The sequence below is a fragment of the Ranitomeya variabilis genome, chromosome 5 (genome assembly GCF_051348905.1).
Source record: "Ranitomeya variabilis isolate aRanVar5 chromosome 5, aRanVar5.hap1, whole genome shotgun sequence".
Classification (NCBI taxonomy): domain Eukaryota; kingdom Metazoa; phylum Chordata; class Amphibia; order Anura; family Dendrobatidae; genus Ranitomeya; species Ranitomeya variabilis.
The window spans coordinates 640,136,725-640,150,578 of NC_135236.1; positions in this window are offsets into that span (position 1 = coordinate 640,136,725).

The window sequence follows — 13,854 nt, forward strand, 5'->3', positions numbered from 1 at the left end:
CTCACACTTATGTTCACTGCAGTTCTGTCACACACGATCTTTAATGCTTTATGAATTTCTCTCCCTATCTCTATTGATAAGCTGTGAGCTATCTTCTCGCTATCCAGATCCACCACAAAAGGGCTGCTACATTCCCTGCCCCTGCTTTTATACAGTCTATAATAGTCAGAGATGCTCTATAGAACGTAATATGATAAGGGAATTATTTGTAATTCTACCCATCTAACCCTGAGGTCATGAAAGCTTTCTCTGACTGATACAATCTTCTGCAAAGTGTAAACTTGTATTGGCTGATTTAGACCGGTAGAGCAAGGCGAATTGCACACTGACTTAGCTAGTATAAGTGAATTTCTAAAAAATTTGCTCAAATTTGCTTTGTATCGAATCAATTCAATCATCTTCACTAGTTTGGGAAACAAGAGGGCCCCACAGTGCTGTATTACTTAGGTATGTACGGGACTATATTATGCCCACCCGCATGAGCCCTTAGTTTCCTTTGCAATGACAGCTGCTTATACCAGTCAATGTAAATCATACAGACATCATTTGAAGAAATAAATAATCAGGTTTATTCCCAGAAAGCCATCTCAGATTTACATTCAACGCTTTGGCGAAATCCTTCTTATAATATTTCAATATATTCCATCGGCATTGCTGAATATTTAACCCCTGCACAGCGTAGTACCATTATACATCAGAGCGCGTTTCCATCACACAAGATTATTCAGCACCCATCAGACTTTAACCCCAGGCGTTAATAACCTCATGGAGCCTCATTACTCTCTGCTTTGCCTTCTCCTACCACACTCCTTTTACACATCTCTTCAACACAAGCTGGCTTAAGTAAATCTGGGAGTGCATTAAAAATAAGAGCAGTGGGTAAGCCGGGGTTAATAGGCTTCTAGATACGGTCCAATGGAGTTAGTAGGCGATCTTTCCTGACAAATTACTGAAGTGAGAAATATAGGAGCGCCAGGGCTGGAATGATTTCTGAAAACTTTCCTCGTACAAAATGTCCAAAAGAAAAAAAGAAACCCATTAGCAAAGCAAATTGCATTTTGCGCGGATAACTTACACATGAACACATTGCTGTGTCTTTAGGTACAGCTCCAAAGTGTTTTCTGAAAAGCCAAAGTCAATTCTGTTTTAGCCACTCAACCTCCGGAATTCGGTCATTATTGTGCTAGACGTCGGGGGGTGATATAGGTCAGGTCTGTAGCTAAGGCATAACAGCTGCAACGGGCTACCCCATGAAATCACAAGGGTGCGTCACCTTCTATCAGGACAAGTCCTACAATTTAATTGTAAGCAGGTTCCTATAGACATCACAGCAGCTCCACGTTTAGGGTATGTTTGAGTAATATATTCCCATAGTCCATTTTGTCCAGAGATTAATGTGTCTCTTCAGGCCTGGTGGGTCTGAGTGCTGTATTGTTATGCAGATGTGTCTTTGGGAAGCGTTGCACCTGCCACACTATATAATGGTGGAATGGTGATTTTATTAGGATTGCCGCCTAAGATTCTGGTTCACATCTGCTTAGGCGGGAATCTTGCCTATTTATCCTATATTCACGTTACAGACCTATTGTGTTTTCCACGGTATTGAAGGGTACATTTGTCTTTGGATAATATTAGTTAAATTCAGTAACAGGTAAAAAAATATACAGCAGGGTAATAATGTAAGTTAGGTAACTACATAAAAGTATGTGTCCATAAAAAATACAATTAAATAAGAAAAAAAATCACAGGATGGCTAAGGTTAGAAAATGAACTTTTTTATGCTTATTCTATGTGTATTGTTGCAATACAAAAAAGAAAGTTCAAGAGAAAATTAAATAAACATTTTATTTCCCCAAAAAAATGGATTTGCCAGAGTCAATTTATGCTAAACCAAAAAGATTTTGAATTTGCTCAATTTTGCTGGATTTAAAATTGCCAGGCAGATCTTAAAAAAATACATAAATGTAATATTTGTCTTCTTTGGTCCAGTCACCAGTGGACCTGTGGTCTTCATTGACCATCTTTGGCATCTACTGGTGCCTGGAATCTCTGGCATTTCCTGTGCTGACTATGATTATGATGTGTGGTCCAGAGAGCACGAGAGACACCGAAGATGCTAAAAAACACATCGCTAGACTCAGGGTCTCAGTCTCTATATTGTACTTCTGTTGACAGATTCACTTCAAGCTCATAAGCCTACACCTTTTAAGTTTCTGGAGCTCAGTCCTATCAAGAATTAGATAGATTATTTTTTCCTTGGTTTGCAAACCTGCCTGATGAAGGAGCGTCTGTGCTCTGAATGCTCATGTAAGGAGATGGACCAGCTGCCTTGTTCCCCCTGAAGGCATCAAAGCTGCTGTGGTATAGAAAGTGAATAATGTTTGTTCCTGATATGTTGCCTTGTGATAACAATGATTTCTCTGTAGGCTACAGTACTTATTTACAGTCACAAGATGTCACTGCCTAGAACTAGGTGAAAGGTAACGTTTTCCCAGCAACTGTGGAAAAGAGACAGTGGGAGAGTTAAAACCAGCCCATTGTGGGGAGGAGATTTGGGAATCTCTGGTTAGTGTGAGGAACAGGAAGTAGTATTCAGTTAGTAAGTGGTTTGGATAATGAAAGAAGCTAAGAAACCGCTCTGGTCTAAGTGATCCTCACTGGAATGTGTGTGTTTGAAAGTGGAGAATAAAGAAGCAGACAGAGAAGGAAAACGACTAAAGAAAGGAGCTCAGATAGTGACCGTGGAATAACTCTAGCACGCGAGTTGGGGAAGGAAACTTTGGTCCAGCAACTTTATGAGAGTCACTACGGGCATCTGGGATGGAAAGTGTCAGCCAAGTCCCAAGAGCTGTGAGTCCGAGAAGAGACAATACAGTGAGGCTGGAGGCACATACAGTAAAGGAGTTAGTCACAGGCTCTTCATTTACGTGGTTCCTAAAAAGTGGACTGAAGATAGTGAGCACAGAAAAAGAGCAGCTAAAGTGACATAGCAGTCTAGGAAGCTTGCAAGTACCTAACTCTACTAGATAGTAGTTTCTTTAATTGTGCGCTGAAAATATTTGTTGAAGACATGCCACTGTTCTGTCACCCAAAGGAAGATGACTGCATCCCCTGCCATGCTTTGTTGATGACAAAAATGAACAATAAAGTTGAACTTGTATTTGTGCACTGTTGTCGTCTCCCATTCGTGGGGCCACAGGGAATCATGACCATACTAAGACCAGGACCATGGACCAGAGGAGTCAGGAAGTGTCCACACATTCACAAAAGCAGCACACACATACACCCAAAGCAGATCCCTGTTTTCTGTAAAATGCCTGGTGTTGGACTCATGACACTTGCCTATGACTACCACCCTGAGCATCGTTACATTTGCATATTTAATTTTTCTGATTAGCCAATAAAGGTATCACTCCAAGAACACTTTTAGGCAAACAAGTATTTACATCTGTTCTCCTTAACTGTAACAGGTCATATAATTTGCTTTTCCTGGAAAAATCAGGCATTTAGATACGTTAGGGGTTAGGAGTCAGAGTCATCACAATAAAGTGACCATCACAATCTTCTCCTGCACTTTCGTCTGCACCTTTCTCCACCAGCTACTAATTTGAGAACATAACTTTGCAGTCTGTTAGGAAGGAGAATGTCATGCTGGGTGAAGGACAAGTAATTACACACCAACGAGGTGAAGGAGAGGGGAGCCCAAACACTAGGGAAGTGGGGAGTGGATACCCCAAGGCAGGTCTAAGATCACCATCTGCCCTAACTGTCTCTATATAGTTTCTGCACCTATCACCAAGTAGGAACCTAATCCCTGCCTGATCCTAGCGATAGGCCCTTATTAGGGAGGGGATGGGATGCACTAGTCAGTCCCAACTATAACTAAAAACCATAGAGGGTAGATGAATGAGGGCAACACTTAGCTTGAGAAGACAACCGAGTTGTCATGCTAGCAATGCTCCAAGAGACCTCTGAGATGGAACTAATGGACTGTTAATACTTCCAGCTAGACAAAGAAAAGTAAGAGCAAACACCAGCACCATGCTACAGTGATTGAATATATTTAAACCTACTGCACAGGTGTGTAATTACCAGCAGAAGGTGGAGGTAACTGTTGTGTCCAAGAGGGAGAAGGATATCGCTCCTTAACAGAGATGCAAAAATCAAGAATGTGCTTGAGCTTATCACAAAGACCTTCTACAGCCAGATCCACGATGACTGTCTGTCACACCTGATGCACCAATGACAGAGAAGCTCCTATAATATTTATAAAAAATAGTTAGTGCCACAAAATCATGGCCACAAATTTGGAGATAAAGTGGATTTAAATCCACACTGCCAAAGATCCAATACACGATGAGAAACCAAATGCAGAATGGATGTGGCTTTTTGTGATTGATCATTGTGGTTTGTCCTGATGAAGAGGTATGATTACCTTGTAACGCGTTGACAAGCAAAAATCGCATCTATACTATGTTTGGTCTCTCATCACATATTGGATCTTTGGCAGTGCGGATTTACATCCACTTTATCTCCAAATTTGCCCTCCACCATTTTGTTGGATCTCTGGCTGCTTTTTCAAACAAGTCAAATAAGGGGTTGTGACTGTCACAACCTCACCAGGTGAGCAAATCCCTCTTTTCACTTGAAAACTGGATAACACCTTATTGCCCTTATTGTCGTTTCAGCTTTTATTTTAGTCAAATCATGGCCACAACAGATTTGTTCAAATAAAGTAGACAACCCCTATAGCAATCTAAAATTTCGAATAATATATGGTCTCCTGTATGGGTAGAAGAGTGCGTTTAGTTCTGCATGTTGTGGCTGTGGACGATCAGGAACAAATAAATATGTAGAGAGGGGGCTTTGCTTTGAACATTGTTCAGGGCCTATGGGTAGTTTTAATCCATTACTGCAGACACGTCAGGATTAGCTCCAAATATCTCAATTTGCAGCATAGAAGTTAATTATCTTTAGCTAATAATGTCTTTGAAATGTAACGGCTCAAACAATTAGCCTATGTCTGTGAGGACTGTTAGACACTTTCTTCAACAATACGCAGTGGGTAATCAAATTTTACTGCTATTTAAGGATTTGAAGCGAGCGCTTACGTTTGAGCAGCATAAGTGTCAGGTCAATCTTGAGATCTTGGAAGGTGTCCTCCTATACTGACTGATACATACCTTATTCTTATGGGAGAAAAAAAAACATCTTTCTTATACCAGTTCTGAGACAGCCTGCTTCAACGGCCTAAGAAATCTCACCCTCCATTGATTTCTGCCGGAAAGGAAGTAAGAAAAAACCCTGCAGAGAGATGAAAGAATCTGCTAATTGGAAGCGACACAGAACATGCTGCTTCTACCCCTTTTGTACTTATGGTGTCTGTCTGCTGGCGAGAAACCGGGATTAGGGGAGGGGGAGCAGAGGTGAGCGGAAAACTTAACCATTTGAAAGAAACATTTAAATTCTCTGTTTTATTTTAGTGCTTATATTATTACATTCATATCCACAAAGGTTTATTTTTTTATACTCCAGGCTGCATTGTTGACTCAGAACAGGAAAATCTTACTGATAGGAGCTCAATCTGACAGCAGTAAATAAGAGGAATTTGTAACCTAAATTTCATGGGTGTTACAATAGCTTCATCAACTTCATACAATAGTTTTTTTCATAAATAGGCATTAGAGCTGAGCAAAAGAATTTTCAAGACCCTGGTCAGCGTCCACATCAGTACTTCATTGGAATCAGAATCGGCAGTGCGGACTTCCTTAGCTGCTACTGAAATATTGGAATCCTAAGCGTTTACTAGGATTCTGCAACGCCATGACGTGGCGATGAGATGCATGTCATGATATCAGCTGAGGCTCTATAACCATAAGGGAGGACAAGGATACACGTAAGAGTCGGCAATGGAAATTTACTCTGCACTGGTCCAAATGCCATGGGTTACCGTTTAGAAGTCTGGTTGGGACAGAAGCGTTCAGTAGGGAAATACCGAAAAAACAATAAGAGGGTGAGAGTGATGGTAGTGCATATTTGGGATGGTTGTGTAGGAACACAACATCTGTAAGAGCCTTACAACCCACAGCTGTAGTCTCGTGGCTGGGGGAAAAATTCTTCACATAGCAATTCACTTTTTGTGCCAATATCATAGTCCCGAGGCTGCACAAGAAAAATACTCTATGGTATAAAATTAAGGTTTTTATTATACCAAAACATTTTGGTGCTGGATTGGTGCCTTTTTCAAGATAGAAAAACAAAATGAGGGGTACCGTTGTAAATACTGTACCTGGGTCCTGCAAATCTTTTTACACAACTCTATTAATCATTACTTCTAAGATTAGAGCAACTTTAATGGTTGAAGAGTGTCAAATAAGAAAACAGAAGAATGAGTTCTACACATGTCCCTTTTCCCACTTTAAAGGTATGTTCACAGTAAGCTTTTGGAGCTGAAATTGAGCAGAAACTCTTCAATTCCTCCTCAAAAACTCAAAACTCCTCAAAAATTTGGAGTTTTCTCTGTTTCTGCTCTGAAAACTCAGCACATAGCCTAAGATTTCCAACCATGTAAAGCCTAAAAAAGGAATCTACAATATCAGATATTTTAACAAACAGCTAGTGCTGAACATTATCTGAAAGGAGACAACCCCTCTAGGTGTCTCATAGTCTCTGTCATGCTATGCTTCAGGTTTCTCGTGTTGCATTTCCGTCAAATTAGAGAAGTATCTCAAGGAAGCAGCAGGATCTCATAAAATTCTTGAAGGCGATGACTATTTTGTGTACAAAGATCTTAGCACATACCTATAGGCAGTGGCGTAACTACAAAGTTATGGGCCCCGGTGCGAACTTCCAAATGGGGCCCCCCCCCCTACCTCCGTGACGCCCCCCCACCCCCTTCCCCTAGATACGCCTCGGACTGTTGCAGGAATCTCCTGCACTGCAACATGGTGTTGGGTGCCAGCACAGCCCGCACAGTGGTATATCCAGCACAGCCCGCACAGTGGTATATCCAGCACAGCCCGCACAGTGGTATATCCAGCACAGCCCGCACAGTGGTATATACAGCACAGCCCGCACAGTGGTATGTACAGCACAGCCCGCACAGTGGTATATACAGCACAGCCCGCACAGGGGTATATACAGCACAGCCCGCACAGGGGTATATACAGCACAGCCCGCACAGGGGTATATACAGCACAGCCCGCACAGGGGTATATACAGCACAGCCCGCACAGGGGTATATCCAGCACAGCCCGCACAGGGGTATATCCAGCACAGCCCGCACAGGGGTATATACAGCAGAGCCCGCACAGGGGTATATACAGCACAGCCCGCACAGTGGTATATCCAGCACAGCCCGCACAGGGGTATATAGAGCACAGCCCACACAGGGGTATATACAGCACAGCCCGCACAGGGGTATATCCAGCACAGCCCACACAGGGGTATATACAGCACAGCCCGCACAGGGGTATATACAGCACAGCCCGCACAGGGGTATATACAGCACAGCCCGCACAGGGGTATATACAGCAGAGCCCGCACAGTGGTATATACAGCACAGCCCGCACAGTGGTATATCCAGCACAGCCCGCACAGGGGTATATAGAGCACAGCCCGCACAGGGGTATATACAGCACAGCCCGCACAGGGGTATATACAGCAGAGCCCGCACAGGGGTATATACAGCAGAGCCCGCACAGGGGTATATACAGCACAGCCAGCACAGGGGTATATAGAGCAGAGCCCGCACAGGGGTATATAGAGCACAGCCCGCACAGGGGTATATACAGCAGAGCCCGCACAGGGGTATATACAGCACAGCCGGCACAGGGGTATATACAGCACAGCCGGCACAGGGGTATATACAGCACAGCCCGCACAGTGGTATATACAGCAGAGCCAGCACAGGGGTATATAGAGCACAGCCCGCACAGGGGTATATACAGCACAGCCCGCACAGGGGTAAATACAGCACAGCCCGCACAGGGGTATATACAGCACAGCCCGCACAGGGGTATATACAGCACAGCCCGCACAGGGGTATATACAGCACAGCCCGCACAGGGGTATATACAGCACAGCCCGCACAGGGGTATATCCAGCACAGCCCGCACAGGGGTATATCCAGCACAGCCCGCACAGGGGTATATACAGCAGAGCCCGCACAGGGGTATATACAGCACAGCCCGCACAGTGGTATATCCAGCACAGCCCGCACAGGGGTATATAGAGCACAGCCCACACAGGGGTATATACAGCACAGCCCGCACAGGGGTATATCCAGCACAGCCCACACAGGGGTATATACAGCACAGCCCGCACAGGGGTATATACAGCACAGCCCGCACAGGGGTATATACAGCACAGCCCGCACAGGGGTATATACAGCAGAGCCCGCACAGTGGTATATACAGCACAGCCCGCACAGTGGTATATCCAGCACAGCCCGCACAGGGGTATATAGAGCACAGCCCGCACAGGGGTATATACAGCACAGCCCGCACAGGGGTATATACAGCAGAGCCCGCACAGGGGTATATACAGCAGAGCCCGCACAGGGGTATATACAGCACAGCCAGCACAGGGGTATATAGAGCAGAGCCCGCACAGGGGTATATAGAGCACAGCCCGCACAGGGGTATATACAGCAGAGCCCGCACAGGGGTATATACAGCACAGCCAGCACAGGGGTATATACAGCACAGCCGGCACAGGGGTATATACAGCACAGCCCGCACAGTGGTATATACAGCAGAGCCAGCACAGGGGTATATAGAGCACAGCCCGCACAGGGGTATATACAGCACAGCCCGCACAGGGGTATATACAGCAGAGCCCGCACAGGGGTATATACAGCACAGCCCGCACAGGGGTATATACAGCAGAGCCCGCACAGTGGTATATACAGCACAGCCCGCACAGGGGTAAATACAGCACAGCCCGCACAGGGGTATATACAGCACAGCCCGCACAGGGGTATATACAGCACAGCCCGCACAGGGGTATATACAGCACAGCCAGCACAGGGGTATATAGAGCACAGCCCGCACAGGGGTATATACAGCACAGCCCGCACAGGGGTATATACAGCACAGCCCGCACAGGGGTATATACAGCAAAGCCCGCACAGGGGTATATACAGCAGAGCCCGCACAGGGGTATATACAGCAAAGCCCGCACAGGGGTATATACAGCACAGCCAGCACAGGGGTATATACAGCACAGCCGGCACAGGGGTATATAGAGCACAGCCGGCACAGGGGTATATAGAGCACAGCCCGCACAGGGGTATATAGAGCACAGCCCGCACAGGGGTATATAGAGCACAGCCCGCACAGGGGTATATACAGCACAGCCCGCACAGGGGTATATACAGCACAGCCCGCACAGGGGTATATACAGCAGAGCCCGCACAGGGGTATATACAGCAGAGCCCGCACAGGGGTATATAGAGCACAGCCCGCACAGGGGTATATAGAGCACAGCCCGCACAGGGGTATATACAGCAGAGCCCGCACAGGGGTATATACAGCACAGCCAGCACAGGGGTATATAGAGCACAGCCCGCACAGGGATATATACAGCAGAGCCCACACAGGGATATATACAGCAGAGCCCACACAGGGGTATATACAGCAGAGCCCGCACAGGGGTATATGCAGCACAGCCAGCACAGGGGTATATAGAGCACAGCCAGCACAGGGGTATATAGAGCACAGCCAGCACAGGGGTATATAGAGCACAGCCAGCACAGGGATATATACAGCACAGCCCGCACAGGGATATATACAGCACAGCCCGCACAGGGATATATACAGCACAGCCCGCACAGGGATATATACAGCAGAGCCCGCACAGGGGTATATGCAGCACAGCCAGCACAGGGGTATATAGAGCACAGCCAGCACAGGGGTATATAGAGCACAGCCCGCATCTCATCTCCCCCCCCCCCCCGATAATGGCCCCACAGTCCGGTGAAAAAGAAAAAAAAAACTCTCCTCACCTTTCCTTTTGCCCGCGCTGCTCCTGGTGGCTGCAGTCTGCCCAGGACACTGCAGGTGCGCGATGATGTGACGTCATCGCGCACCCGCAGTGTACTGTCAGAGGCAGAGCGGGGAATGATGGGAGAGGGAGCGTCAGGTGACGCTCTCCTCCATCATTGCATTGAACTATACCGGTGTCATAGACGCCGGTATAGTTAAATGCGGCGGCGGCGGCGGCGGGGGGGGAGGAACAGTGCAGCGGCCCACTACTGGCATCGGCTCTTCTGGCATTTGCCAGAAGTGCCCGATGTCCAGCCCGGCCCTGCCCTGACCTGCCGGCCCGGGGCCCCTGACCTGCGGGGCCCGGTCGCAATGGCGACCGCTGCGACCGCGGTCGTTACGCCCCTGCCTATAGGTCTAGTACTAGACACGACCGTCACTTTCACACGTCCATCAAGCTTCCACTTCGCCTGTAAAATGTAGTTTCAAATGGAAGAAAGTAAGGTGGATCAGTTTTACAGATGGTGAGTATTGCTTCCGAGATATTTCTCTACTTTCAGAGCCTAAAAGGGGCATGTAATAGTTCATATTCTATTTTTTTCATTAGGGTATGCTTTGCTCCTTCTCCAAAATGGATAATTTCATTGTGTCTATTGGAGGAGGAACGTATAGCTGACCTAAGCTTAAAGGAAGACTAAATACAATTTAAGCCTAAAAATTTTAAACATTTCGCTTGCAAATAAAATTGAAAAATCTATAAAAAATCTTGTCATTGTGTCTCAGAAGATTAACAATGTCCCTATGTTCTCCAGGGTTCGGCAGTCAGACAACTGACAGCAGCAGAAACATCTCGCCCATTTCCTGGCTGCAATAGGACAGACTATCCTTAAACTCGCCTTCTTTGCTAAATGGGCCGTACTTTAGTTAACCACCAACTGGAGATGGAGCTGATCGGAAGAAGATCTCTGGAGGAACTTTGCAAATCTGACTGTTCTAAGAAAATGCAACAAACTGAAAAACAGTGAGGACAACTATATTTTTTGCTTAACGTATTCATTCATTTCATAGTTTAGTGCTCCTTTAAAGAAATCTCTGCTCATAATTCATTACTTGATTTCTGTCTTATCACAACAAGAACAGCGGATAAGCAAATAAAATCTATGGACGCCTTAAAATTCTAGGATACGTTCTGTACCTTGACACAACCATAAAAATCACATCAATATAATGCAATTATACAGTATTAAAATTACTTTTCGTATGAAGAATTGCAAATATGCAGAGAAGCCATTTTCCCTAATCAACAAAATGACTGTGATTCATCTCAGTGATTTATTTTTACCATTAAACAGACCTGTCTTTTTTTAACTACAATTAACATCCTTCTACTGTATTATATCTGTAGGGACTTAACCTAGAAACATGATGTCATGAGATTGGGTTCGTACATTACGTCCACTGTATGTTTTAGTTGGTATTTTCTGAAATTTTAATTTAAAAAACTGAACTCGTATCTCAATGATTTTTTAAAAGCTCTAGCTAAAATTATAGCTACGATGATCACGTGAATATTTACTAGATATTGTTCATGGTCCATCAACTTTAGGAGCATTTATTTTGACTCCTTAGATCTTTTCACCTCTGTTGAACAAAGGATCAGATTTAAGTAATTTGTCCTTCAACTGACAATTAGTAGAATTGCCCAATTTCTTCATAACTGGGCGACTTCATCACCCATTCATATTCCAGCACTTATTTGTACTCCAGCCTTGCCTTCTATACGCTAAAAATGTCCAATGTTGCGTCCATACGTTTTCTAATCGAGATGTTTTATCACCCAGAGGTTGTCTTATAAAAGACAAAATCAAGCCCATTGGGGTCTTACTCTAATCTATGGGGTCACTCAATATATGAAATCATGTTTAAATAGGTCCTTATAATTAGAGATATAAGATGGAGTCAGATGTGCTAAGTGTAATCTCACTCTATTCCCCATGAAATGTCTGATGTCAATGTGCAGAATTGCAGAAAGACCTCTTCTGGAAGATCAATATCCACATGATGATATAAGTTAAGCAGTAGTTTTGTGTATTAATATGTATTACAGATAGAAATGTAATTTTATTTTCCTAGGATCGGTGTAAGTCCATGTTAATCTTAATCTGTGACTGTCCTGCTAGTTTCTATTGATTGAAGTCCTCTAGAAGATCAGGTTTACACGACCATTTGTCTCTTACTGTCATGGTATAGTTGCTACAGAGCTGAATAAAACTTAACCTTTATTATTTAATTTCTCATCTTCATTGTGCAGATGTTAGCCAGTAAAGTTTATATGCTAGAGGTGTCATGCAGGGGAAAAAATGTAAATGCCCCCAGGGAATGTCAGAACCACCTTTATTTGTGTGATGTAGAAAGAAAATGTAATGACTCGCAGCTCTACTCACTTTACTGCTCTTACTGCCTGCTCCTACTGTGATTACAAACAAGCGATAGGATTAGAACAGAGCAGTGTATCATTACACACACCTCTTCATGTGCAGCTTTCATCTCATAGAGCTGTTAGCTCTGCTACAAAATCAGAAGTGTTTGTAATGACACACAGCTCTGCTCTAATCAACTGCCACTACACTAATAGTGCCATGAGATGAGAGCTACCAATGAAAAAGTGTTTGGAATGACATACAGCTCTGCTCCAATCTTCCCGTACTGGCAGTGCTGTGAGATGAGAGCTACAGATGCAGAAGTGTTTGGAACAGCACACAGCTCTGATCTGCTCCACTTCCACCACACTGACAGTGCCCTGAGATGAGAGCTACAGATGCAAAAGTGTTTGGAATGACACACAGCTCTGCTCTATTCCACTCCTCCCATACTGACAGTGCCGTAAGATGAGAGCTACAGATGGAAAAGTGTTTAGAATGACACACAGCTCTGCTCTATTCCACTCCTCCCATACTGACAGTGACATGAGATGAGAGCTACAGATGGAAAAGTGTTTGGAATGACACACAGCTCTGCTCTATTCCTCTCCTCCCATACTGACAGTGGAGCAGCCCCCAAGCGCAGGGCAGCGGGGTACTCGGTACTGGGTCTCTCTCGGTCCTGGGGATGTCACGGTGGCCTGACCCAGTCCATGGCCCTGCTAAGTGGCTCCCAATTAAGGATGTAGGTGACGGTGTAGGTCGCAGTAAATGACGAGGACACAGGGTTGCAGTCTCTTTACCTCTTTACTGAAGTCTTTGGCATCCACAATCCAGAGCACTGCTAACAGGGCTGGCTGACCGGCCGGTCCGAAGGCACATCCAGAGTTCCCTTTGCAGGTGGAAATCAGTAGCCTACCTACTAGTGCCTGGGTGTTGTAGTACTTCCCTGCTGAGCACCACGGGATAGTCCTCACAACTGTCGCGTATGATTCTGTTCTTTCTCTCTCCGTCCCCCAGATGATATGGATAGGACGACCCGCATGACGGGGTAGGCCTGGAGTTATTTTATAGGGACCCTAGAGACGCCCCTCTCCCACATTTGCCTCCGTTGTCTTCTTTAGGTGTAAAAAGTGAAACAGCCAACCTAGAGTTAACTGCCCTGCCGTAGTTCAAAGTAATGCGTAGAGCCTAATACTTCCTCGGTGCTCTGGCCACCGGCTACGCGCCTCAGAAGGATGTTGCCGATCTCGGGGCACGACTCCTTCTGGTTCTATCTCCTTTGTGCTGTGATTCCGTTTCTCACTTGTCCACAATATGCTTCGTTTCGTGTCCTTCTTAGGAATCTGCCGCTATATGGTACAGGCACGGCTCCGCAACGATCTGTCTGTCCTGGGCTGCTGTCAGGATCCCACCCCTGACAAGTCCTCTCCCGAACTCTCCCCAAC